Source organism: Aethalodelphis obliquidens, unplaced genomic scaffold, assembly GCF_003676395.1.
Source record: "Aethalodelphis obliquidens isolate GAN/ISIS:26980383/991018 unplaced genomic scaffold, ASM367639v1 scaffold41, whole genome shotgun sequence".
Classification (NCBI taxonomy): Eukaryota; Metazoa; Chordata; class Mammalia; order Artiodactyla; family Delphinidae; genus Aethalodelphis; species Aethalodelphis obliquidens.
This window is the reverse complement of record NW_020837985.1, coordinates 833,986-860,705: the sequence shown is the minus strand read 5'-3', so window position 1 is coordinate 860,705 and position 26,720 is coordinate 833,986. Positions and strand designations below refer to the sequence as shown.

Genomic DNA, 26,720 nt, shown 5'->3' with positions numbered 1-26,720 from the left:
AACTTCTGATTAAGATTTGGCTTCCGGTGTACATCTGCCTACAGGGACTCACGGGGCTGATTATATAGACTTTGAGTATATCCAGTTCTCATAAAACTGTGCAGTAGCGTCTGATTACAATTTGGCATCCTGTTTATCTTTACTCTGCAAAGAAAATAAATTGGTTACATGAACTTGAGTGTCTCTGATTGTGTGACAGTGACTTCTCATTGTAAACTCAAAAATTGACATTGTTTTTATACACCAATCTCGTGATCTTGGACCATTTTAATCTATCTCAACAGATGTGTCTGTTCTTTGTGTGATGATGACAAAAGTAGATATATGAGCCTGCAATACTGAGATTCTGAGACATGGTACATTCAGTAGAGTATATACCTTTTCCTTATAGAAATGATAAGCCAGGATTTTGCTGTTGTGACAAGACCATGATGTTGCTTACGAGGATTTTCTTTTAGCTGAAACTTCAGTTCTATCTGGTTTAAGAACTTCTTAGCCTTTCCCAAAATACTTGGTAGAAGCCATGGTTTTTTTTTTGTTAGAGCACAAAGTAATGTCCTGTAATTACAGTGGATTAAATAAGATAAAAAATTCTTTTCCTTAGATGCAACAGCCCCAAATTAGGTGGTTGGTCCAATGTGAGTAAATGTTTCCACTTCACAAGGTTATCCAAGGATCCAGACTTGTGCCCTGGCTCTGCTCTACAGAGGCTGGTTCCACTGTTGCCATTCTACATTTCCCACAGGAGGTGGGAAGGAGGCAGAAAGGGTATTAAGGTAAGCAACTATGTAGTTTTGTGACATTAAACTAAATTTAGCTAAGATTCAGTTCCTACTTTGGGCTAAGGAAAAGAAGTATACCTATTTGTAAGATTTTTCATGAAGATTAAGTAAGTTTATACATGTATATGCTTTAGCAAGAGTATCTGACTATATAGCAAGCACTGTATAAGTTATTATTACCCTTAGTTTATTGTTTTGAAATTGGGTTAATAAGAGGTTAATAATGAGAAAATGGACATGCATCTTTGAGTAAATTTCAAAAAGTAATATAGTTGTTACTGTTATATTTAGAAAAGAAGTTACAGGTGTTCTCGGTGAATTTAAGGTTCTTGCCTCGTTGAGAAAGAATTCGGAGACGAAGTGATAAGTAAGAAGTGGATTTATTTAGAGACAAACACACTCCTCAGACAGAGTGTGGGCCATCTCAGAAGGTTAGAGAGCCTCAAAATATGGTGTGGTTAGTTTTTATGGGCTGGGTAAACTCATAGGCAAGTGGGAGGATTATTCCAATTATTTGGGGGAAGAGGGCAGGGATTTCCAGGAATTGGGCCACTGCCCACTTTTTGGCCTTTTGTGGTTAGCTCTGAACTGTCATGGTACTGGTGGGTGTGTCAGTTAGCATGCTGATGTATTACAATGAGTGTATAATGAGGCTCAAGGTCTACTGGAAGACAAATCTTCTGCCATCAGGGACCCAGCTGGTTCTAACCAGTCTTTGTCATGGCCTAGGGCTGTATCATTCTTTTAAAGGTTGTGCCTTGCTCTCTTCCCTACTGTTTCACAGGTATCCCCCTCTTTTTGTAGGTTTGCTTTACACCACTTCGCTTTTATGAAATATCTGCATTAGCACCTATTTTCACTAACTGAAAGAAAGGGCATCCAAAGGGCATCTTCACTTTTACAAAAAACAAAAGGCAAAAAGTGAAAATAGTGTTCACCATTTGTTTTGCAGGGAGCTGCTATAGAGGCAGCACACCCCCCATGCAGTGAGAGTGGTCCCGCCAAGCTCCTTCCCCGGGGAACTACCCTCAGCATCTCAGCACTGAGCTGCCATAGCTTTAAGCTGTGTCTGTGGGCATTTGTGCTTTATCTCAATTTATTTTGTGAATTCGTTAGCAAGGGGTGTCCTAAGGTAATTGCTTATTCACTTTATGCCATTTTGGTTCAGGAAATGTTTCATAGGAACTCTCTACTTTCGGATAGTGGGGGAAACCTGTATTATCACATCCTTTTTCATATATTATATAGGTTCATATATATATAATATATGTGAGGCTAAATTTAATGACTATTATCCACATATTCCCCATACATTAAGTTGTAATGTCTTTAATATTAGTGTTTTTACCATAAGTGATATTTATTTTTTTCTCTTACTGAATTTGTTACCTTTTTTTGCAAAAAGTTAACCCCTGCTTCCTAATGCTTTATTTCTCTTCCTCTTCTCCCTCCCTCTCTCTCCCTTTTTCCTTCTCTCTCCCTTTCTCTCTCTTTCTTTCTCAGTACACACACTTACACACACGCACATGTGCACAGTTGCACTGCAATACAGTCAGAAAAGGTATCTCAGATTTCTTTCAGGAATATTTATGATTAGGAATAAACTGGGGACTGACATGATTCTAAAGACCACCAGAATGATAAATGTAGTCAGAAAAATTGCTCTGGAAATTCTAGAATTTTTAGGATGTTTTCAAAATGGCATTTGATTGTATTTTGATTGTTATGTATTGTTAAGTCCATGAATATTTATCAAGCATCTACAATGAGCCAATATTTATGTTCAAGACTGGAAATTCAATGGTGAGAAACATCTGGCAGTGCCCTTGCTCTATTGGAATATATAGTCTAGTGGGGATACAGATATTAATGAGAGAATAATACATAAGAAGGTGAAATTATAATCAATGGGCATAAAGTTTCAATCAAGCAAAATAAATAAGCTCTAGAGATCTGCTGTTCAACATTATACCTCTAGTAAACAATAATACATTGTACACTTAAATATTTACTAAGAAGTTCGGTGTGAAGTTGTGTTCTTTCCACAATTATTTTTTAAATTAACGTGTAAAACCTGACATTAGAGAAGTCCTATTTGCATTCCATTCCACAGACCATGCAAAGGCGTGGGTATTAAACGTAGATTGAAGGTTCAGGGACCTCTCTGAGGAAGGCCAACTGAGCAGAAATCTTAAGTAAGAAGAGGTTTTTTTCTATTGGTTTTACTTAAAGAATGCAAAGGAGGAATGAGGAAGAATGTTCCTGATGATAGCCTTGGGGTCAAGAAACATGTTGCATATTACCTTTTTTTTTTTTTTAACATCTTTATTGGAGTGTAATTGCTTTACAGTGTTTTGTTAGTTTCTGCTGTATAACAAAGTGAATCAGCTATATGTATACATATTTCCCCATATCCCCTCCCTCCCACCCTCCCTATCCCACCCCTCCAGGTGGTCACAAAGCACCAAGCTGATCTCCCTGTGTGTTGCCTATTATCTTCCAGATTGTTTTTTCTATGGTTATTTATACATAAGTACATATCATACTATATATTCTATTTTGTAACCTGGATGATAGACACTATCTATAAATACAAGGCCTTAGTTTCTTCAACTATAAGTTGAGGGGTTACACAAACTGTTTCCTTAAGTGTCTCTCAGGTTTAAAACCTAAAATTTCATGATTTTGTAAGTTTCCACAGATCATGCAAAAAAAAAAAGTCATATTGGAAGAACAACACATGTTAGATTCTTCTTCCACTAAATATCAAATGTAAGCTATAAGAGTACTGTTCAGTCATTATCAACATCTGACCATCAAATTAAAGCGCATTTTCCCAAAACATCTCCTGTTTTATGTCTTGTTCTCACATCCTAAACTCACATACAAATGCAACAATTCCTAATAATGGGATCAATAAATGCTTGGTAATTAAATTATAGCAATAAAAATAAAATTAACATAGGAAAATATGATAAATAAAATATATTTATTATAAATATAAAAATTAATAATCTAATTAAGATTGTGTGTTAAAAGAAGACCCACAAAGATAATTTCTGGGACTTTGGCAGAATTGAGAAGAAAATAAATTATTTTGGGTAAGGCAGGATAAACAATACTTTGTAGAAGGCAATTTTCATATACTATTTCATTTGATCTCCACCAATTCAGAGAAGTATGTACTGTGATTACTTATTTTAAAACTATGGACATTTTTATTCTGATGGATTATCTAGTCCAAAACAATGCTAAAATTCAGGAATTTAAACCCTAGTGAATCCTTGAGCTGAATCAATTGCTGTCTGATTCAAGTATCTTCTTTCCACTTAATTCCTGCTTTGTAACCTACACTTACATTCTGAAAGTGTTAACTCCTTCTTCCAATATTCTCTTCTCCACTAAAGATTTTCATTTTCCTCTCTCATTAAAAATTGTTTTTTGGAAAGGAACAATTAAATCTCTATGTTTGTAACCAGAAGAACAATCAAGCAAATCTGTTGATATTGAAGTTCCATTAATATTGTCTCAATACCACCATTTCAAAAGACCAGAAAATTATCTGCATGACATGTGTTCATGTTGGTATACTTAAAGCCACACCCCTTGGGCAGCTGCCCAATCTACACAGATGTGCAAAAACTCACAAGGTCCACCAAGAAAAGTACCCAAGCCATCTCGATCAAGTTTAACTTTTGTAGCCAGCTTTCCAGGCTTTCAGGGGTGATCTCTTGCCTTCTATGGATATAGTTTGACTAAAGCTTAACTAAATACTTGCTGAACAGAATCAGTCCCAATTTTTGACAATTATAGGGGCCTTTCTGGCCCCCGAGATGATGATGATAAGCAGATAAGATAGATAGATAGAGAGAGAGAGAGATAGATGATACAATTTGCAGATCAATAAACTTATTGATTTGAATTGCTTGGCCATTATCACTACCATTAGCAGCAACAATATCACCTCCACCATGATCATCAACATCTTCAGCACTCCATAAATTTGCAGATCACTGGGTTATTTATAAAGTATCTTCATATATGCTATCTTGTTTTCTTTTTTACCCTGGTCAGTAATTACATAACTTAGTCAAGATAATATTTTCGTTTTACAGGGAAGGAAACTTATTCATGGTAGGTGAAACGGATTGTCTAAGTTTACAAAGATGAGTAAAATAGATACAGCATAGTATAGCTAGCATAACATAGATAGCAAAATAAATTTTCTAATTCAAGTCTTGTAACTCTAGATCTCATGCCACATGACATGTTTTAAAAATTATCATCTATATACTATTTATCTCCTTAATGTAACTACTCTATTAGAGACTTATTGTAGTTCCTATAAAGTTATTTATACTTTCTAAGTCATTTTAAAACTAACCTTCTCATGGTATGCTTTAAACGTCATTAGATATGTATTTATGGTATGGTCATCGTATGGTATGGTCATATGGTATGTATAGCCATCTTCTGATCCACAGCTATGTCCTTCTTTTATTGTCTTCAATTATTTTTGCAAATTATTTTGGTGTTCTAAGACCCGCTTCCATATGATGGTGGTGGTGGTGTTCCTTCACACTTCCAATAAGCAATTCTGGGACACCAGCAGGGTGTCCAAGAATTCAATCCAATTCTGACACTACCAATCCAGAGACAGCATCAGATTCCACAGGTTATGTGTTCAGTAGCCTCTCCACCCACACCCACACACTTCAGACACCAGTCCCAAGCCCAGGTTGTTATTTATACTTCTGAGCAACTGGTTATAGGTTTGACGTTCTCACAACCCTCTCCTTGGGTTTAATTAATTTGCTAGAGCAGCTTACAAGACTCAGAGAGACATTTTGCTAACTAGATTATAGGTTTATTATGAAATGATATAACTCGGGATTAGCCAGATGAAGGAGATGCACAGAACATGGTGCAGGGAAAGGGTGTGGAGCTTTGATGCTCTCTCTAAGTGCATCACTCTCCCCCATCTCCACAGTCACCAGCCAGGAAGCTCTCTAAGCCCCATACTTTGGGGTCTTTATAGGCCTTCATTACATAGGCATGATGAATTACATCATTGGCCATTAGGGATTGATTCAATCTCTAGCCTTTCTCTCTCCCTAAAGGTCAGAGGGATGGGATTGAAAGTTCCAACCCTATAATCACATGATTGGATCCACTGGCAACCCGCTCTCATCCTTAAGTTCTTTCCAAAAGCCGCCTCATTAACATAACAAAAGACGCTTTTATTGTTCTTATCACTTAAGAAGTTCCAAGATTTTTATGGAGGTCTGTGCCAGAAGAGGGGACAAAGACCAAATAAGCATTTCTTATTATAAATCACAATATCACAAAATACTCCCAACTTTTACCACCATGTGATTGGCATCACATCCCCAAAACTCTCCAAATGTCCATGTGAAATAAATGTACTGGGGTCAAGTAAGACCTCCATGACATTGAATCTAGACTCTGTACTTTAATAAATCTTTAGCAACTTAAGTGAGGTTATACAAAGTCTAATTGAGAGTTACCTTGTACCTCCAAGTTAGCTGTCCTACAAATCCCATTGTTATCCCCTGGAAAAAAATTAATAAAAAGAAACCTCAATTAAATAGGGTTGGGAGACCAGAAGGGGGTGCTCTCACACCTTGTGAACATAGCAAAGCCCAACAGGAAGAAGAGATTCCTCTTCTTTCTTTGCAAGGACTCTGGCCAATGAAAAGCCATAGGCTCTTTGTTTAAGATAGACTTCCCAAATTCCTCTTCCTCTCTATAAAAACATTCTCCTTTGTGTGGAGGACTTACCTGTGTCTCATGGTTGCAGACCCCAAATTGCAATTCTCTGCTGATCATGAATACACCTGTCTTTGCTGGAGAAATATCTGGCAGTCTATTTGTTTCTGGTCAACACCTTCCTGTAATTCAACATACCTGAGATCAGGTCATAGCTGCAAAGCTCTTTGTGAACTTACTCAGTGTGATTCTCCGAAAAATAGTAATAAATGTTGGGTTGTGAAAATTTAATAAGATAATCCATGAAAGCAATTAACACAATAACTTGACTATAGAAAGGAGTCAGTCAATAAGTAATAGCAACAATACTAAAATGATTAATAATAATTTATTTTTTCTTTTCTTTAGAATGAAGTAAATTTTGTTTCTCCCTATGGTTTTCTTCTTTGATTCTTATTTTGTCCTGGAATTCACATAAAACAAACCTATTCCATCTCTATGTATGTATAGACTGTCTATAGAGAACACTCAATAAATGTTAGCAGGTCACCTAAAATAAAAACAATAATAGCTACTAATAATCATGTTTTGTTTTGGTCTTTTTCTTACATTATGTAACATATTCATGACAGTCTTGTAAGATGCGTTATTGAATTAGGTTTTAACATGTGAGGATACTCTGGTCCAGAAGTTTTCATTTCAATAAGAAATGGATACAAGATTTAAGCCTGGACTGCCTGGTTGTTCCCTTCCCAATATGCTTTTCTATCTACCAGGTTAAGCTAGATTTCTGTTTCAGGGAACAAATTGCAAACACACACCCATCATTTTGTAAGCTGTAAATCTTGAGCACAAAAAAATTTTTTTAATTTAATGGTAAAATTTTAGGTACCAATGAGGATCAATGGGAAATGTATTTATTTTGAATAGAGTAATTTCTAGAATCTTTTAACTCATACAAAAAAGATATTAGTACTTCTAGACATACGTTTGAAGATGTTTACCATGTTTGAAATCTTGGAATGGATTCTGTTGATGTTACTGAAACTGGTTTAAATGGAGAGTTTGGGGTTTAGGGCTTTTACCAAGCAGCTTGACCAGCTGAAGGCAAAACATGTTTATCCAATATAATCTTGTAACATTTTGAAGACCTGGAATTTGAAGGTGACATTGCATATTTCACAAGTTTGCAGTTGCTAACAGCCACAAATGTTAGACACTCAGGAAGAGTACAGGTTGGATGTTTCAATACACCTGAATTCAAGGTGATAACAAATGCAACATTTCTTTGTTTAGCTATAAGATTTTGAACATGAATATAGTGGGCCACAAAGTTCTAGACTTGAATTTTTACCCAAGAGGATATATTACCTGGAAGTATGATGATTTAAAAACAATTAATCAGTGTAGTTTTTGCTTGCTAGTTCAGTAAAAGTAAAGGAGTTAAATTCTTCCCGTAGGAGGATAAAAGACAATCATGTGGTTCTCTCTCCCTCCTCTTTGGCTCAGGCAGTTGTGATTACCTTTTCAGGATAACAATAGCAAGAATTGACAAAACAGACAGATATGCTGGAAACCCTGAGTATAAGGATCACTTTGGGCATGAAACACACAAGGGAGGAATGTTCTGGCACCATCACCACATGTGGTCACAATAACAACAGAGGGAAAAATCCAAAAAAAATTTTATGTATATTCATTATGCAAAATAAAATTCTGTTCTGAAATGTTGCATGGCTTCCATAAACAATTGTATTATTTGAAAAATAACAGAGCTACATGCCTCTGATTTATGTGAAATCTTGGCTTGGTTCTCTCATTTTGAAGAAGTTTTAGACTTTCCTTCATATTTAATTATTTAGTAAATTGAAGAATACCAAAGAAAGATTATTTTGTCCCACTGAGAAAAATCTCAATATTATGCAGTATATATTAGCTTCTCTTTTTTAAACAGAAAAACAGAAACAGATTTATAATTCTCTCCAATCTACCTCTCAAATAGCCAGAATGGCAAGAATCAACCTGGCAGAATGACAACCAAAATTGCTCTTCTAGTAGAATGTATATTCTGGGGTAAATACTGAAATAAACAAGAAAATATATAACTTCAAAGTTTTAAGCTATGAAGAAAATAAAATAATGCAGTGTAATAGAGAGTGGCTTTGGGTATATTCATTTTCTATTTCTGCATAACAAATTGCTAGAATTCTAGCAATTTAATGCAGAACAATTTATCAACTCACAGTTTTCCTAGATCGGGAGTCTGAGCATGAGTTAACTGGGCCATCTGCTCAAGGTCTCATCAAGCTGAAATCAGGATGCTAACTGGAGTTATAGTCTCATGTGGAGCTCAGGGTCCTCTTCCAAGCACATTCATGTTGATGGCAGAATTCAGTTCCTTGCAATTGTAGGACTAAGGTTTTTGTTTTCTTACTGGCTGTTGGCCAGAGGTAATCTCAGCATCTTGAGGCCATCCTGAGGTCTATGCCATATGACTCTCTGTGGACTCTCTCACAAAATGATTTTTTACCTCTCCCATAGAAACAGAAGAATATTTCTGCTTTCAAAGGATTTGCTTGATTATGTCAAGGCCACCCAAGATAATGGCCCTTTGGATTAATTTATAGTCAACTTACTAGGAGCCTTAATTACATCTGCATACTCACTTGTGCCAAACAACATGGCATAAATCATGACAGTGATATTCTAACGTATTCACAGGTCTTATCCACACTCAAAAAGACTGGATTGTATGTGGGTATGGGTAATTGTGGGTCATCTTAGAATTCTTACTATTTCAGTGCATAGTAAGCCCACAACTCTAACTAGCATAGCCAAGAAAGACTTCCTAGGGATGTCATATTTGAGTTGAAACTTGAATGTTGAGAAGCAGCCAGCCATATAATAATCATAGAAAAAATATTCCAGCAGAAGAAATGACTGTGTGAAGTCTCTGCTGTGGGAGATAACTTTGTAGGTATGGGAAACAGAAGGCCTGAGTGCCAAGGGAAGAAGGGTAAGATCACGGAGGAACTTGCAGGTCATGCAAACTTCAAATTTTAAGATAATTAATGGGCTGCATTACAAGATTCATATGAAATTCGAGTTCAGTAGGGAGCTCAATAGAAAGTATTAGGATGATTTAAGCAGTAAAGTACCATAATCTATTTCTTTATAAAATTTCAAAAGCTTTCAGGTTGCTTTTCATAATTACTTTATACATTTAGTAATTAAAAATGCTTGCAGAGTTCAATTACTTAGATGAAATGGAAAAATTCTTTGAAAGACAATAAATACCAATGCTCATGAAAGCAGATATAAATAACCTGTACAGCACTATATTTATTTTAAAAATTGAAATACAGTGAAAAACCTCACACTAAGAGAACTCTAGGCCATGCTGTTTTAATAGTGAATTATACCAAGTATTTAAGAAAGAAAAAGCACAATTCTTTAAAAATTCTTCCAGAAATTTGAAGAAAGAACACAACACAAATCTTTCTATAAGGATAGTGTTCTTTGAATACCAAAGCCAGACAAAGAAATTATAAGAAAAAGAAATTACAGATTTATATTCCGTATGAATATGCATCCAAAATTTCTTAATATAGTTTTGCTAACTTAAGTCAAATCATATATAAAAGGATAATACATCATGATCAAAATTGTTATATCCTAGTAATGCAAGATTGGCTTAATATTTTAATATTTGACTTCATCAATTTAATTAACCAGATTAACAGGCTAAAAAATATGATTATCTCAGTAGATGCAGAATAACATGTATCACTATCCAATATCTATTCCTGAAAAAAAAAACGTCTCATCAACCTAGAAATAGAAGTCACATTCCTTAGTCTAATAAAAGGCATCTATGAAAATCATATACTTCACACCACATTTAATGGTAAAAAACCCAAATGCTTTCCCTTGAAAGTTAGGAACAGAGAAGAATACTCAGTCACTTCTATTCAATATTGTAATAGATGTTTTAGCCAGTGCAATAAGTCAAGAAAAATATAATGACTTGGGTGTCTATATATGCAGAAAAAAAATGCTTGAATTCTTTTCCTTCCTGAAGATCACCAGCTTGCTTGGATGTGTTTGTATGACCTCAGTCTCCTTTAGAATAAGGTAGGCCTTTGTATCACCTCAATCATTTTTTTACTTCAATAGTTGAGGTAAAGGTGGAGGAGAAGGAAAGAAACAGGTGCATGGTAGATGACAGTGGCACCATTCTGATAAGCAAAGCACATTTACTTTCTTGTTTCCAGCAGCATGGCTGATGCACATCATTTAGTATTTCAAAGATACTTTATCTTTTCTCTCCTATTTAAAAACAACAAATGCTTTTGGGAGAAAAAGACACTATTTATTAAATGTAGACTGTATTACAAGTATTAGTATATAGAAGCTACTCATATTATTTTCAATAATTATTATTTTCAATCTTATTTCAACTTTATTTACTCATATCTATCCTACGACGTAGGCATTACTAACCCCAGACTTCATTTTCTAACATTAGTATGACAGAGATCATAAGTGGCAGAGCTAGAATTTGATCCCAGTTCCTTTTGACTCCAAGTCCCCTGCATGTTCTCTTACACAAACGTCTTGTTACCCATGTCAATGTTCTCAGTCAGCTCTCTCCAGCCAAAGTTTTAAATATGTATAATTACTGCTTCTAATGTAGCTGTATTAAAGCAGTTTTGAAGTTAAATGAACTAGATAATATATATTAAGTCATATACGTGTGGGTTTTCCAATATCCTTCTTTCATTTTCAGCCTGAAATAGAATATTTGAAGGGTAATATTTTTATATTCCCTTGCTATTTCTATGCTGTGATTTATGTGTATATATATATATATATATATATATATATATATCTTTGGTCTGTGTTCTGCCTTTAATAGATTTGGAATACAATACAGAAAATATAAATTATACATTGGACATAATAATATTATAGAGCAACACAGGTGGCCTGGTGGATCAAACACAAGATTAAGTGTCAAGAAACTTGAGTGGAACATCTCTTGATATTTAATGCTTACTTTATTTCTTTTTTGTTCTTATTTCTTTCTTTCATTTTCTTTCCTTTTTTGGTTTTAAGCTGCATAAGCCTTCTCTTCAGACAACTTCTTTAACTAATATCTTGGCTGTTTCCTTAGCTCCATACCTTAGCAAATCTGCCAGTAAAAACACTGTGCCTTCACTCTTTGATTTTACCATGAGAACTCTTCATTTTCTCCTAAACATCTCCATCTTGGGCTTGTCTTTCAAACAATCCTTGTTAATGTGAATAATTGACAAGGCAACAAGCATTATACCAGGCATTTAGGAAGATGCTAAATAAACTAAATAAATATTAGTTTTGCTTCTATTTCTATTACCTTGAAAATTTTATTTCACAGTCTTTTCTGTCACTGCGTTATGAGCTAAAGGAGAAAAGATAAAGAGAAACAATTGCTTTTAGCACTGACTACTTGCCCTCTGCTTCAGATTTTCCTCTTGTAAGAAGAGATATTGATGATTTTGAAATATATAGAAATAGCTTCGTAGCCTAGGATCAGTGGTCCAACTAATTGATTTAAAAGATATGAATGGATTTATTAAGGGTATATTGAGTACACAAACACTATATGTAATTTATTTCTTATAGAACTTACAATCCTGTTAGTTTCTATTATATGAATTTAACAGATAAAAGAAAAGAGAACCAGAGATTTAAAGAAAATCACCCAAATGAGTAAATGCCAATGCTAAAATTTGAAATTGGAGATTTCAAGTCTCTCTGACATCAAAAAGCCTTATTAGTAACATGATATTTGGCATGTTGCTTTGAGCTTCAGATTTCTCAGTTGAAAAGAAAGGTGGGTGGTGGTCATTCATTTCATTCTGAAGTATTTATTGAGCCATTATATGCTAGACATATGCTAAAGATATAATAGTAAGCTAAGCACAGAAATGATGTGTAACCTTATAGGGTGACAAATATTAAAATAAGCATACTGAAAAATGAATAACCAGAAACTGATTTCAGATACTCTGGAAGATAGAAACATGATTCTATGTTTCATTCCTATGCACATAAGGAATGTTTGGAGTAGGGATAGAGGGGGAGAGGGTGGGCAATTTTCCCTTGGGAAGTCCTGAAAGAGAAAATAGTGGGAGCAGATGTTGGTGGTGAGAGGAGCATGGCTTTTTCAAGGACCCGAGTTTTGTCATTGGTACTGGATGGAGTGTAAGGGAGATTTCCACAACAAACTCTTTCTAACCAATGCAGTTGTTCTGTGGTTTAAAGTCAAACAGGGGCAAGGCTAGCCAGGAGAAAGTGCTTTGTAAATTAGGAATCACTATGTTAACATGAAGGTTTGTGGAAGTTTTGCTGATTTCTTATTTTAAATGACTAGAACGTTTCCCCCTAACTATTCTTAACGTCTTAGCATAGAGTGGAGTCTTTTCATGGCATAAAAGTGGGGTTTATGGAGGAGCTTCTGTTTCAACAGTGACAGAGCTGGAGACAATTCTCAACAGACGTTAGCTTAACTCCTGGGGTGAAAATGTGCTTCAAAGCATCAAATATGCAGCCTCTGGCTGTTTCTAAAGAAGCCACCCAGAGACTGACAATTCTGCATTTGTAGTTTGATTAAACATAAATGTGGGCTTCTTAGCTGAAGTGGGGAGAGTCAGAGAAACCCAGGTTGTTTCATGAGCCAAAGGACAGAGGAGAATTCTCCCCACTGGAGAGTGAAGGAAGCAGTGGAGAGAAACATATAAGCTGGTGACTGATGGGTTGGTAGGTGAGTGGTCCTGCAGCAAAGACAATAAATTTCCGCCTGGGAGTCTTGCCCACCTTCCTCCCAGGTTTGCTTTCTAGTGAGGACTGCACCATACCCTCTTTCCAATGCAAGATATGGGGATAGTGACTCATCTCCTTCCCGATCAAAACTATTTTCTTTTACTCAGAGCACCTAAGAACAACTGCTTGCTGAATACAGCTTCCAAATATGTATGTAAATGTTCTTAAGACTCCTGGCTTGACTGTGTTGGGGGTTTAGGAGTCTACTGTCAGGTACTGCGTGAAGTGTTTAATGTTGCTTCTGAAGATTGTTATCTCTTGATTTAACTTGGTGCTCTGTAAAGGAAAGGCAGCATGGGGCCTGGTGACATGCATGGGCAAGGGGCTATTGCACTGGTGCTACCACTGTAGTTCATTTGTCACCAGGTAAGCTATTTATCAACCACTCAGAGCCTCAGGATCCAGCTCTGTGAGACGTTTAACCAGAAAATTCCCTTCTAGCTATAAAAATATATTCCTTATTTAGATTATTTAATTTTAGGTTTAAACTAAAAGAAAACAAGCTATCTAAATGATCATGAATGTAACAGGTAAGGTTACCCTTTTGTAATGAAAAAACACCTCCTAACTAAAGTTCATATGTTGTTACATCAGAGACAACCTGGTTTCTGAGGATGAGCATGGGGGAAGCAAAAATAAAAACAGACTGGGGTGAAAGTAACAAGACCAGGTTCTAGAACTCTGCTGCTGGTAAGCTGTGTGCTCCTTCATCTCTGGTCCTTGACCTGGCTGAGACTGTTTCCTCATTTGAGAAATCCTATCCTACCTTTTTTTAAAATTAATTTTTATTGGAGTATATTTGCTTTATCTTGTTGTATTAGTTTCTACTGTACAGCAAAGTGAATCAGCTATACATATACATATATCCCCTCTTTCTTAGATTTCCTTCTGATTTAGGTCAATTACACAGAGCATTGAGTAGAGTTCCCTGAGCTATACAATAGATTCTCAATAGTTACCTATTTTATACATAGTATCAATAGTGTATATATGTCAGTCCCAATCTCCCAATCCTATCCTACCTTAAGGACAATATCAAGATAATAATCAAGACGTATTTCTGCAGCATTTGACATTCTATAAACTCTTCCTCATTTGTAATCTCAGTTCCTTCACACACCACCTTTCCAATGAGGATGGGAATACCCAGGTACGGGAAAGTTACAATGTTTCCCAGGTAACAAAATCTCATTGTCCTCATGGGGCAGATGCACACCCTAACACAAGCTCTTCAGTGAAAATGTGTCATACTCATGTAAATATCTCTTACTGCTCTAAGATAAGAAACTGTTCAATTTGCCCATGAGAAATGAAGGTGAGGACCCCAGGGAGGGGAACAGTGACTCGCGGGGGGCGGTGTGGTGAGGCTGATCCAGGGTGCCTATGGGTCCCTGTACACCACCACTACACCTCTATTCCTCCTCCTATATCAGACCCTCCACCACGCATGCTACTGTCCATTATACCTCCCTACTTGGGATCAGAACCCACCTCATCTGTTTTATCCTCTCCACATTTTTTTCCTTAGCAGCTTATATCACTGAGACTTCCAAGGCCCTTGTTAGAAGGAGGTAGTTAGGGATAGGGGACTATAGTCATTGTAAGTAACATGGTCAGAACCTATGCTTACTTAGTCCATGGACCATTATCCCTACTCGGTGCACAGACTTCTATTAAGCAATGCTTGAAGGACAGATAAGGTCATGATCAAGGTCATTGATGCTGGAAATAAGTTGCTGAAATTAAGGGTCATGCAATATAATTTAAAAAGTTTCTTATATCACAAAGTCATTGAAAATGCTAATAGTAATGGACAGATGCAGGAATTATAGAGCTGCAACCATGAAGATTGTGACTTTGCATTCCTGCTATGTATCAGGTTAGACAATCTTCATTCATTCATTCAAAAGCCCTTTGTAGATCATATTCAATGTGTCAAGTAATGTGCTGGGGGTTTTAAGAAGAAAGACATAGGCTCTGTTTTGGGGGAGTACAGACATTAAGTATACATGACACATGTGCCCCTACTTATACTTTCATTCTTCTGGCAGACCTCATGAGTCACAGCACAGTTGCACTTATAAACTATCTCAGCATAGTGTAACTGATTTCAGGCTTGGTATGAGTGGTAAAACTATTTCTTCTAGTGACACTGCAGAAACATTCATGAATATATCACTGAGCTCCTACACTGTACTTGAAGTCCACTAGAATGCCCAGTTTCTGCTACATGAATATACACACCAAGAAAGGATAAGTTCCACTATCAATATTTTATTTTATTTTATTTTTCCTTATCAATATTATACTCAGCTTTCTAAGTGGATTTCTCTTCAAATGCTCAGTTTCTGACATTTCTAGTGCCCTTCACATTGGGAAGTTTGCAAATGATTTTAAGGAAGAGTTGCATGGATATTAAAGACAAGCTTTTTGCTTCTTGTATGAGGATAGCAATCTCTTCCCACTCAAGCATGTCTTCAGTGAGAATTTATGAAGTGCTTTGTGCCTATTGGACACAGCAGATTTTGCGACAATGAGAAACCATTTTTGACCTCAGTTTAATGGAGGAGACATGTCTGAAAATAAATACCAATCATAATAAAGCAAAGATAGAGGAATGTACAAAGCTCTAGGAGAATCCAGGGGAGAAAAAGATTAATTCTGCCAGTGAGCATCATAAAATGCGTTTAAAAGGAGGGATATTTGAGCTGGATCTTGAAGGGTAAGTGGAGTGCTGTAGGCTGAGAGGATGAAAATAAGCTTCCTAAGAAAAGGAAGAACAGGAGATCCAAATACACTGAGGTTTGAAAACACATCATGCAAAACTAAGGGTGATAATATAGTTTGGGCTCAGATTATGAACAGACTAGAATGCCAGGTTCATAATATTATAAATGAAAGAGCAAATAATATCCCTGACTTGTTTACTAACATTATTTCCAGTTTGTGTATTTTCTAGGCTGATTAAATGTCCACAAGCCAAGGAACTATTGGTTTCTGCCACTAAATGAGCTGGTTCATCAACATGGGAAATCTTTTGTGACCTCCCAGAAGGAAAAGGAAGAGAAGGAAGGGAGAAAGGAAGGAGGAAAGGTAGTAGGGAGGAAGGAAGGAAAAAAGCAAAGAAGGGAGGAAAGGAGGGAGAGAGGAAAGGAGAGAAAGTGAGAGTGAGGGAGATCGAGATAAATTGTAACTGAGAGAAAAGAAAAAAGGAGAAAGTAGAGAGGGAAAGAAAAAGTAAGAAATCATTTGGGTTCACTGCCAACAAGAGTTAGGAAAGCTGATTTCTTAAGATAAACTGAAGTAAAACAAAATATGCTCCATATGTTGAAACTGTATACTTAGTTTGAGATAAACAAAAACATGTTTGGAGAATAGCTGCCATAATTAAAAAGAAATTAAAAGAAAGAAAGAAAAACCATCTGGGGATAAGTACATATTTAAACTCACACACACACACACACACACACACACACACACACACACACACACACAGTGATTCCAAAACTTGAAGTTTTTCTTGATTTAAGTAAACTCTCTTGTTGCAAAAGGGCATTGCATCAGTCTTTGCCCAAGCACCAAGCAATTTATGTTCCACACTGGAGCTATACAGAGCTACTCAGCATTGCTCAAACACCAAAAGACCTTTCCAACTCCTGTCCTTTGCTCCTGCTTTCTTCTGTGCTGTAAACACACATACTCCCTTTTCTCTCTGGCTGACTCCGACTTCCTCCTGAGTGCCCAACTCAAATGTCAGCTTCTCCCAGCAGAGTGCCAGACACATGGCAAAGTTGATAATGGCTTCTTCATCTGTGAACTTTATGCATGTGTATAAGTTTCCTGTGGCTGCCGTAACAAAATACCACAAACTGGGTGGCTTAAAACAATAGTTTATTGTTTAACAGTTTTGGAGGCTAGAAGTCTGAAATTTGAGAGTCAAGATCAGGTTTGGTTTCTTCTGAGGACTCTGAGGGAGAATCTAGTCCATGACATCCTCCTAGCTTCTAATGATGGCTGGCAGTCTTTTGTATTCTTTGGACTATAGGTGCATCACTCCAATCTCTGCCTCCATCTTCACACGGTGTTCTCCCTGTGTCTCTTGTCTTCACATGGCCATCTTCTTATAAGGACACCAATCATGTTGGATTAGGGCCCCACCCTATTCCAGTATGACCTCACTTTAATTTATAAGTCACATCTGCAATCACCTTATTTCTAAATAAGGCCACTTTATGAGGTACTGGGGGTTAGAACTTCAGCATGTCTTTTGAGGGACACAATTCAACTCATAACAACAAGACACTAATATAGATATAGTTTCACTGAAGATGTATGCATGTCTGCATCCCCAATCCCTAAAGAAGTTGATAAGAAACTCCTTTGCAAGGATTATATATATATTTTAACCTAGTGTTTACAAACTAGCATAGTCAATTTAGTAAATTCATAGCTCATGTCTTCTAAATTGAATTACATTTTGAAAATTATGGACAGAGTGTTCCTGATTAAAGCTAAAAGGAAGTTAAGAGGTGGTTAAGTCTACACTTGAGGGGAAACACACAGCACATGGTGACACTCTTGTCATTACAATTCCAGACAGAGATTTCTACCTCTACAGTGGGCAATGTGGCAGAGGAGAACTGTTGCCTAGAATAACCTAAAGGGATGAGCATCTGAGAATGAAAGACCCATGTTCAAATATAGTTCTCTCTAGGTAGCTATATAGTATTGATACTATCACTTCTCCTCTGTTTTCCTCAGTTTATCCTCCAAAGATAAAAATTAGACAAGAAAGAGAGTGACTTTAAAATTTAAAGATGTCTAAGAACTCTTTTTTCAAATGAAATTTTCTCAAAGCCCCAATTTAAATAGCAGTTCTTTGTGAAGCTGCCAGAGATCAGGTGAAGAAAGTGAGCCTGGAATGCCACTGGATTAGTCATCCCCAAGGAGTCTCCACAGAAAGCTCTAAAGAATTCTGGAAACATAGATCTAAAACTACTCAGTCAGATGAAGGTCCAGTTCATATATAGTCATAGACATAGAGGGTCATCCACTAAAAAAAGAAAAGAAGGAAGAAGAGAAGGACAAGGAGGAGGAGAAGAAGAAAAAGAAGCAGAAAAAGAAGAAGGAGAGAAGAAGAAGAGGAGGAAGAAGAAGGGGAGAGGGAAGGGGAAGAGAAAGGAGAAAGAGAAGGGGAAAGGTAGAAAACTTATTAGAAAATAAGCTGCTAGGGAGGAAAATTGTAAGGAGGGCCAAAGATCTTGGACAAATTTTTCATAGCCATAGAAAGGCATTTCAAAGCATCCTCCCAATTTTATCTTTGTAGTCATATAGTAAATTCTAAATTAGGTTAGCCATATTTTTTACAAATAATGAGTTCTTCTGGAGCAGGCTCATTTGTGTTTTAACCCCCCAGTACTTATTCACTGTGCAGGACACATGATGGGCATTGTAAATGTTTGCTGAATGAATTAATTAATGCATGTTTCAAACTGTTTTAAAATTTTCAGGTAATCTTGGAAATGTATCAAGATGAGAGTAGGCATAATTTGAATGTCAGTATTCTATTGAATTTGTATAAGAGAAATGAAATACTGCGGTCAAATCTCTAGTGGCTTTATATTCCAGATTCAACACAGTTGTGAAGAGGGAACACAGAAAATAGACATTTTTTCGAAATTGTCTTGGAAATTAGCCCAAGAGCCAAATGTTTTACTTATTGGTATGTTTCTTATCTCAGACCGTAACTAGTAAACATTTCAGATCACACATACACACAATGTTTGTTTGTATTTACTGTAATTCCCTATGCAACTCCAGATGCTTGGACCATTTAGGCATCTAATACATGTTTGATGAATTAAGGAATAAATGAAGGGACACTTGAATAAAATGAGCTAAGATTCTGACTTCCATTAGCAAGCTGTTACCAGTTTTCATCTGCCTAGTTTAAATGTAGTCCATCCATTTGGAAAAAAGGAATGGAAAAACATGGTACAAAGAACTGATCTGTCCAATGCTTTTTAATCAATACTTAAAATATAATCACTTGTAAAACATTTCGTACTGCATGAGGTAGAATACTGGGTTTTGGCTCCGGGCTTGTCCCCACATTACTATGTGAGATTAACTTTTTGGCTAAGAAGATTGAGCTTGGTCTCACCTACATTAATATATTCTGACTTTATAGAACAAAGATGAGATTTTCTTTAGGTCTGATATAGTCCAAGATGATTCTGACATGATTATATATGAGGTTGGACCATTACAATATGTGTACATCCCAGGCAGCCTTTTGATTTGGTATCTTTGGTAGGCAGGCATCATCTCAAAGTTTTACTTTAAAGAAATAAAATTTTGTCTCTTTGATTAATTTCTAGGGAAAGTTGTAGAAAAAAATTCACCCTCTGTTCCTCAAGCAACACACCTCTGGCTCCATACTTATATTGCACCCTATTTTCGAAAGATCTGCAATTAAGTGGAGACCTTCTTCTTCTTTTTTTTTTAATTAATTAATTTATTTATTATTTATTTTTGGCTGTGTTGGGCCTTCATTGCCGCATGTGGGCTTTCTTTAGTTGTGACAAGCAGGGGCTGTTCTTTGTTGCAGTACGCGGGCTTCTCATTGCGGTGGCTTCTCTTGTTGCAGAGCACGGGCTCTCGGTGCACGGGCTTCAGTAGTTGTGGCATGTGGGCTCAGTAGTTGTGGTTCATGGGCTCTAGAGCACAGGCTCAGTAGTTGTGGCACATGGGCTTAGTTGCTCTGCGGCATGATCCTGCACCAGGGCTCGAACCTGTGTCCCCTGCATTGGCAGGTGGATTGTTAACCACTGTGCCACCAGGGAAGTCCAGTGGAGAACTTCTTCTTACAAGAAAGTTTTATTGGGTATTACTTGAAAGTGGAACATGAATGGGAGTGGTAAGGGATTGCACTTACAGCTCCTGTAGCTTATCAAACGTTTTTTCCCAACTATATACCATACTGCCCTGAAAATTCTGGCAAATTAAGCATTCTCTACCTCCTGACACTTCCCACTCACTTTGTAAATTATTTCCCTGATTGATGTCAGTGTGACACGCCATGTTGGATCACGCATTTATACAGCAGCTTAAAACTCACAGTGCTTTCATTGGCCTTATGTAGATAAAGTCTCCAGATCTTAGTAGAATTAGCTGGTGAGATTGATTTCTACTCATTTTTCAAGTAGGGAAATTGAATCTCAGAGCTTTCACGATTTATGAAAGGATAGATAATAAAAATGGATGGAATAGTGCCTTGAATCTGAGTATTTGATTTCTAGTTCAAGGCTAATTGACTATACCATAGTGCTCTAATGAGCGTTCAAGAATCAGATTTGCAAAAAAAAAAAACTCAGCTTTACTTGTTCATACATTCTTTCCTTCAACGTATTGACTGAGCATCTATTATTTGCAGGTATTGTGTCTGGTGTTGGTGTTCTAATGGGAATCAAGCCAAAACCCTTTCTTTCATTGAGTTTACAGTAAGGGAGAAAAAGATACAGACAATTGCAAAGCTTACTAACTCAACCAGAAAAGCAAATAAACAAACACAGTCACTAATTGGAGGGACTCATCACTTTTGCCACTGTTAGGATAAATCAAGCAAAAGAAAGATAAGCTTCATCTGTGGATTGTAGTCCGCTAGTAGAAATTGTGTTTTCTTCTGATTTAATTCACTGGCCAACTGGAGAAAATGTAACACACTAGCTGTAACCTCACCAGACTGTCATTTAGTGCAAATGAGCCATATAGTAAGTCAGTATCAGGGCCTGGGAATAAATCAGTGTGGTAAGTTGACTTTTCTGCTTGGAAACTTTTATTTCCATAGGATTTTCAATAACAAAAGAACAGGATGCCTCTAGAGTACCAGATGTAAGGAAATTTGGATGACTACACAAAAATTACTGCATAGAATGACTCTTTTTCAAGGCACCTACTGATAAAAGAAGTTGTGTTCATCCCTGCTCTTTCAATATTGTGTCCTCCAAATTGTTCTCCCATAAGAGACATCAGGAGTTTCCACATTTCACAGTTTCAACTTGACCGATTCCTCTCTTATTGATAATTCTTAAACCAGTGCAGAAACTACTTGTAATCATTGTAAGTATTCAGGGAAATAAGGAAATGGTGGCAAATACTTCCTCCTAATCAGAAGGAACTATCTAAAGAAAGTATAAAGAAGACAAAAATTGGAAGTTATTACTTGGATTGCTACTTGCAGTTGTTTTATTTTACTCAGCTGGAGTAAGTCCAGTCATAGGAAAGAGCAAGCTACTATAATCGGGAAAAGAACATTTCAGAATTTTATCAGTACTGGAACATGAAACATGAATGGAAGAATTTTAAAATGATATGCTAACTCAGAAAGATGCCCCAAATCCCAATCCTTCCCTCCCTCACACCCTTCCCCCTTGGCATTTGGGATTAGCAGATGCAAACTAGTATATATAGGATTTATAAACAAGGTCCTACTGTATAGCACAGGGAACTATATTCAGTATCCCGTGATAAACCATAAAAGACAAGAATATGAAAAATAATATGTATATATAACTGAATCACTTTGCTGTATAGCAGAAATTAACATAACATTGTAAATCAACTATACTGCAATAAAATAAGAAAAAGAAAAACAACCAATACCACTGTTAAGGACAAGACGTGGTTTATCATCTAACTGAGCACAGTAAAGATATCCTAGGGATCTCTGAGATTATTCATGTGGTTGATTCCCCAGATAAATGCCTTTGTGATTCCAATTTTAGTATATGTGCTGAGCCAGCACTTCCTTTGTGATTCCAAATGGACAAATGTTTATCTTCACTGAGCTTTTACATAGTGGAACTGTTATTCATCAACTTTTCTTCTTTCTGGGCTATGAAATAGAACGTGCAGCACTTTGGCAGGCTGCAATAAAAGACTAGCTTGATTGATTTATTGGATTTCTTAGGTTTGATTTTTCACACAGTGATTTGGGCAGTTTGTCCTTGAGATAGTTGGGCACTTTTGAGAAAGTCCGCATTGCAAGAGTATATGTTTGATTGACCAAACAGTAGAATATTAGAGGCTGCAGTTGACAAAATTGGACTATAATTTGCTGCAAAGTCTTGTGTGGATGTCAGAGCCAGTCCAGTGTTTCAGCAGCAGATGAAATTTGCAGGTAGCCTCCATGGTCATCCCAAGTTTCCAGAATGGTTATGCACACACCCTTGTCATGGAAATTGAGCTGAGCACTTTGATAGATTCTTACCACTGGCTGTCTGTAATTGCCTACTGCTTTCTGGACCAGACCCTCAATTACTATTCAAACTTGGCATCAAGCATTTTCTTGAAGAATCGGAAAAAGAAGACCTAATTATCACTGTTAAAAAAATGGATACTCTTCCCATTTAAAAACAGGAGCAAATGCCATTAACATACAGAGTTGAGAAAAAAGACTGGAAGTTGATTTGAAATGTTTGAGACACATAGATTGCTGTAGATAGATTGCTGTAGAATGCAGCAATCTATCATTTTTATATTACTTTATTAAAAATGTTTGACATGAAAACGAAAGTGGATAGTCAGGGTCAAGCCATCTATGTTACAGGCGTTAACTAAATTCCTCTGATGTATTTATTTTTTATGAAACACTGATTATTTTAATCTATTTTAAAATTTTTCAATGAGAAAAATGTCACAGAATAAATTTATATTACACTTAAAAAAAAGTATTAATTGCATCTCTACTGTGTGCAAGGGATTACTCTAAGCCTGTGGGGAAAGTGACCCAGAAATCAATCCATCCTTGCAGAAAGCCTGTTACTCAGTCTCTGAAAAATCAAGCAGCTCAGTCTTTAGCCTCCATTTGGAGGATGCCATGTACCTGGCTCGAGAGTGGAAGAGAAGCTAAAGATACCTTGGGGTATTGTCTTGATATTTAAGAAAACATTCAAAATTAAGTCTTTTGCTCAATTAACAGACCACCTCAGTGAAAATATACTCCTTCAAGTGAACATATTTACCACTTAATTAGAGATCTTACCAGAACCTGTTTTTCCTTATGTCTTTTGTTTGCCAAATTCCTTTTGCTTTACTTTTCAATGGATGGTAGCTATTCTCTCACAAATGCTGTGCCCAGAGTGGGGAAACAACATTCCTACACCTTTTCTTTATCTTTCTATGCTTAATTTTTTTAACAGGACTTATTTTTTAGAGCAATTTTAAGTTCACAGCAAAATTGAATGGAAAGTACAGAGTTTCTATTATGTCCCCTGCTCCCCTCTCCCACATACTCCCTCCCCTGCCATCAACATTTCACACTGGAGTGGTATATTTGTTATAATCAATGAGCCTACACATCATTATAACCCAAATCCACAGGTTATATTAGACACGCTTATGGTGTTTACATTCTAAGCATTTTGACAAATACAAAATGACATGTATCTACCATTATAGTATCGTATAGAATAGTTACACTGCCCTAAAAATCCTCTGTGCTCTGTCTATTCATCCTTCCCGGGCCCCCAACCCCTGGCAACCACTGATTTTTTGTTGTGGTTTTTTTTTTTTTTTTTTTTGCGGTACGCGGGCCTCTCACTGTTGTGGCGTCTCCCGTTGTGGAGCACAGGCTCCGGACGTGCAGGCTCAGTGGCCATGGCTCACGGGCCCAGCCGCTCCGCGGCATGTGGGATCCTCCCGGACCGGGGCATGAACCCGTGTCCCCTGCATCGGCAGGCGGACTCTCAACCACCGCGCCACCAGGGAAGCCCAACCACTGATTTTTTTACTGTCTCCATACTTGTGCTTTTTTCCAGAATGTCATATAGCTAAATCATATAGTATGTAGCTTTTTCACTTAGTAATATGCATTTAAATTTCCTTCATGTCTTTTCACAGCTTGATAGCTCATTTCTTTTTAGTGCTGAATAATATTCTGTTGTATGGACGTACCACAGTTGATTTATCCATTCATTTACCGAAAGACATCTTAATTGCTTCCACATTTTGGCACTTATGAATAAAGCTGCTATAAACATTTGTGTGCAGGTTTTTGTGTGGACACAACTTTTCAACTCATTTGAATAAATACTAAGGAGGGTGATAGCTGGATAGTGTGATGTAAGATTATGTTTAATTTTGTAAGAAATTGCCAACCTATCTTCTAATGTGGCTGTACCATTTGGCTTTCCCACCAGCAATAAATGCGTGTTCCTGTCGCTCCACATTTGTGTATTGTTAATGTGCTAGATTTTGGCCAATCTAATAGGTATGTAGTGGTATTGCATTGTTGTTTTAATTTGTAATTCCTTAATGACATATAATGCAGAGCATCTTTACAAGTGCTTGTTTGCCATCTGTATATCTTCTTTAGTGAGATATCACTTCAGAGATTTTGCCCTTTTTTTTCTTTTTTTTTTTTTTTTGCGGTACGCGGGCCTCTCACTGTTGTGGCCTCTCCCGTTGCGGGGCACAGGCTCTGGACGCGCAGGCTCAGCAGCCATGGCTCACGGGCCCAGCCGCTCCTAGGCACGTGGGATCTTCCCGGACCGGGGCACGAACCCATGTCCCCTGCATCGGCAGGCGGACTCTCAACCGCTGCGCCACCAGGGAAGCCCGATTTTGCCCATTTTTTACTCAAGTTTGTCCATTTTCTTATTGTTGAGTTTCAAGAGTTCTTTGCATATTTCAGATAACAATCTTTAACAGATATGTCTTTTGTAAACATTTTCTCCCAGTCTGTGACTTGTCTTCTCATTCTCTTGATCTTTATTTTTTATATATGTTTTCTATGTGTAGAAGAAACATGGGTTTATTTATGAAATTTTGGGTAATATAGATAATTTATATGGGAAAAGTGATACATAAAATGTCCTCCGTGGTGATTGGCTTGCTATCTGGTCTATCACTAAAGGACCCTCAACTTTACAGGAAGCCAAGTAATGTTTCCTTCAGGCAGGACAGACACACAGACAAACTAGGAGCTCTCAGAATAAAAAAGAATATTCCTGCAACTATAGGGTAGGTCAGGCTAAACCTGGAGAAGTAAACTGAATAATTATTCGTTCTTAATATCTATAGGCAAGCTGATAGAGACAATTAGATATTTCTGGCACACAAATTATTACCCCAGAGGACATACAAAATCTCCAGAAAAAGAGTCATTTTCGACTCTTAGTATACTTTAGGACTATTTTATTAACCACACCCTAGGAAGTTCTTCATGTATTATCAGCAGTTCTTAACTGTGCTCATGTAAATAAAGAGGCAAGTAAAAGAAAATACCAAATGAATCATACTGATTCAGAAGATTGTCAAATTAATGAATGCTGTTAAATCTTTGCCTTGAGACAAGAACTTGAACACAAGCAGAACTAAGATCTGACCCTGCTCTCATAGAAGTCAGGACTCCACATACTATGTCAGAGAGAGAGAGAGGAGAGAGAGAGAGAGAGAGAGAGAGAGAGAGAGAGAGAGAAACATTTGCACTCTGAGACAAACCAAAGCAAAATAAAACAATAAAATAAGCACACAGAAAAGTATTATTCTGTCAATCACTAGCTCCAAAATAAATACAAACTTGAACTTTTTCCTACAATGTTAATTAAACAAACATTACCCTTGTAGATATAATAATTATGTGAAAAGAACTGCTGTTTTTTTCCTCCATGAAAAGAAAATCAATAATCTTTGTAATCCTTATAAGATCTTTTTTCCTTTAAATTTTATTTGTATTAAAAAATGTCTGACATCTTCCATGTTACAATTACAAAATTAAAACCAGTATTTAAAAGTAAAACAGAATTGAAATAGTACAGACCAAAAACAAGTGTCTGGCACAGGATCCCAAGCTATTAACTTGACAACATGTTTCTTGAGCACCTTTGCCATACTAGGCACTAGGAATGAATCTGTGAACAAAAATACAGTGACAAAAACATAAGGGGGTGAACATGAAGCATGATGACATTTCACATCAGATGGTTAGAGAAAATCTCTCAGATAAAGTGAGATCTGAGCAGAGATGTGAATAAAAGAGAAAGTTAAACAAGCAGAAACCTGACAAGAAGATTTCTAGTACAATGAACATTCAAATCCCTGAGGAGTTTGCCATATTGAAGGTATGGCATAGAGGCCAGCATGGCTAGACCAGAGTGAGAGAGGCTGAAAGTAGCTTGAGATGGGCCAGAGCCAGATCACATAGAACTTTGTAGGTCATGGCCAAGATTTCAGATTTTCTTCAATTTAATGAGAAGCCATTGGTACTCAACAAATATTTGTAATTGATTGGAGCAATAATATATCAGGGGGGAAAAAAGCTCTTAGTGTTGATACACA

General features: G+C 36.7%; 1 pseudogene; it reads left to right on the top strand.

Annotated features, from left to right (window-relative positions):
• The window catches only part of LOC113633682 (metalloendopeptidase OMA1, mitochondrial-like), a 42,668-nt pseudogene extending 19,815 nt beyond the window's left edge, over positions 1–22,853 (top strand).
• Positions 22,854–26,720: the final 3,867 nt, after the last annotated feature.